Here is a 3142-nt window from a genome sequence, read left to right as displayed (position 1 = left end):
TTTTGAAGCTCTTCATATATTTCACACCTTTTCAGGCTCTTCATGTTTTTAACACCATTTCATGCTCTCCTATTTTTTAGACCATTTCCTGCTCATCGATTTTTGACACTTTGAAGGTCTTCATATTTTTCACACCTTTTGAAGCTCTTAATATTTTTCACACGTTTTCAGGCTCTTCACGTTTTTCAACACCGCTTCATGCTCCTCCTATTTTTCAGACCGTTTCATGCTCCTCATATATTTGACACGTTTTGAAGCTCTTCATATTTTTCACCACTTTTCAGTCTCTTCATGTTTTTGAACACCGTTTCATGCTCTTCCAATTTGTCAAACCGTTTCATGCTCCTCATATTTTTGACACCTTTTGAAGCTCTTCATATTTTTGACATCTTTTCAGGCTCTTCATGTTTTTGAACACCACTTCTTGCTCCTTATTTTTTGCAGATCGTTTCATACTCCTCATATTTTTGACACCTTTTGAAGCTCTTCATATTTCTCACACCTTTTCAGGCTCTTCATGTTTTTCAGCACCGATTCATGCTGCTCCTATTTTTCAGACCGTTTCATTCTCCTCAAGTTTTTGACACCTGTTGAAGCTCTTCACATTTTTCACACCTTTTCAGGCTCTTCACGATTTTCAACACCGCTTCATGATCCTCCTATTTTTCAGACCGTTTCATGCTCTTCCTATTTTTCAGACCATTTCTTGCTCCTCATATTTTTCAGACCGTTTCATTCTCCTCATATATTTGACACATTTTGAAGCTCTTCCTATTTTTCCACACCTTTTCAGGCTCTTCATGTTTTTCCACACCGTTTAATGCTCCTCCTATTTTTCAGACCGTTTCATTCTCCTCATATATTTGACACATTTTAAAGCTCTTCCTATTTTTCCACAACTTTTCAGGCTCTTCATGATTTTCAACACCGCTTAATGCTCCTCCTATTTTTCAGACCGTTTCATGCTCATTTCATTTTTGACACCTTTTGAAGCTCTTCATATTTTTCATACCTTTTCAGGCTCTTCATATTTTTCGCACCTTTTCAGGCTCTTCATGTTGTTGAACACAGCTTCATGCTCCTCCCATTTTTCAGACCTTTTAATGCTCCTCATAATTTTGACACCTTTTGAAGCTCTTCATATTTTTCACCCCTTTTCAGGATCTTCATGTTTTTGAACACCTCTTCATGCTCCTGCTATTTTTCAGACCGTTTCATGCTCATCTCATTTGACAGCTTTTGAAGCTCTTCATATTTTTCACATCTTTTGAATCTCTTCATATTTTTCACACCTTTTCAGGCTCTTCATGTTTTTCACACCTTTTCAGGCTCTTCATGTTTTTCAACACCGCTTCATGCTCCTGCTATTTTACAGACCATTTCATACTCCTCATATTTTTGACATTTTTTAAGGCTCTTAATATTTTTCACACCTTTTCAGGCTCTTCATGTTTTTGAACACGGTTTCATGATCCTCCTATTTTTCAGAAAGTTTCATGCTCCTCATATTTTTGACACCTTTTAAACCTCTTCATATTGTTCACACCTTTTCAGGCTCTTCATGTTTTTCAACACCGGTTCATGCTCCTCCTCTTTTTCAGAAAGTTTCATGCTCCTCATATTTTTGAAACCTTTTGACGCTGTTCATATTTTTCTCACATTTTCTGGCTCTTCCTGTTTTTCAACACCATTTCATGCTCCTCTTATTTTTCAGACCGTTTCATGTTGCTCCTATTTTTCAGACCGTTTCATGATCCTAATATTTTTGAAACCTTTTGAAGCTCTTCATATTTTCACACCTTTTCAAGCTCTTCAAGATTTTCAACATCGCTTCATGCTCCTCCTTTTTTTCAGACCGTTTCATGCTCATCTCATTTTTGACAGCTTTTGAAGCTCTTCATATTTTTCACACCTTTTCAGGCTCTTCATGTTTTTGAACACCGCTTCATGCTCCTCCTTTTTTTCAGACGGTTTCTTTCTCCTCTTATATTTGACACTTTTTGAAGCTCTTCATATTTTTCACACCTTTTCAGGCTCTTCATGTTTTTCAACACCGATCCATGCTCCTCCTATTTTTCAGACCGTTTCATGCTCCTCATATTTTTCACACCTTTTGAAGCTCTTCATATTTTTCACACCTTTTCAGGCTCTTCAGGTTTTTCAGCTCCACTTCATGCTCCTCCTATATTTCAGACCGTTTCATGCTGCTCAAATTTTCTACACCTTTTCAAGCTCTTCATATTTTTCACACCTTTTCAGGCTCTTCATGTTTTTGAACACAGCTTCATGCTCCTCCTATTTTTCAGATCGTTTCATGCTCCTCCTATTTTCCGACCGTTTCTTGCTCCTCATACTTTTGACACTTTTTGAAGCTCTTCATATTTTTCACACCTTTTCTGGCTCTTCATGTTTTTGAACACAGCTTCATGCTCCTCCAATTTTTCAGACCGTTTCATGCTCGTCATATTTTTCACACCTTTTAAAGCTCTTCATATTTTTCTCACCTTTTCATGCTCTTCATGTTTTTCAGCACCAGTTCATGCTCCTCCTATTTTTCAGACCGTTTCATGCTCATCTCATTTTTTACACCTTTTGAAGCTCTTCATATTTTGCACACCTTTTCAGGCACTTCATGTTTTTCAGCTCCACTTCATGCTCCTCCTATTTTTCAGACCGTTTCATGCTGCTCTCATTTTTTACACCTTTTGAAGCTCTTCATATTTTTCACACCTTTTCAGGCTCTTCATGTTTTTGAACACAGCTTCATGCTCCTCCTATTTTTCAGATCGTTTCATGCTCCTCCTATTTTCCGACCGTTTCTTGCTCCTCATACTTTTGACACTTTTTGAAGCTCTTCATATTTTTCACACCTTTTCTGGCTCTTCATGTTTTTGAACACAGCTTCATGCTCCTCCAATTTTTCAGACCGTTTCATGCTCGTCATATTTTTCACACCTTTTAAAGCTCTTCATATTTTTCTCACCTTTTCATGCTCTTCATGTTTTTCAGCACCAGTTCATGCTCCTCCTATTTTTCAGACCGTTTCATGCTCATCTCATTTTTTACACCTTTTGAAGCTCTTCATATTTTGCACACCTTTTCAGGCACTTCATGTTTTTCAGCTCCACTTCATGCTCCTCCT

Source organism: Dama dama, unplaced genomic scaffold, assembly GCF_033118175.1.
Source record: "Dama dama isolate Ldn47 unplaced genomic scaffold, ASM3311817v1 ptg000093l, whole genome shotgun sequence".
Taxonomy (NCBI): Eukaryota; Metazoa; Chordata; class Mammalia; order Artiodactyla; family Cervidae; genus Dama; species Dama dama.
Note: the sequence above shows the minus strand (reverse complement) of the source record.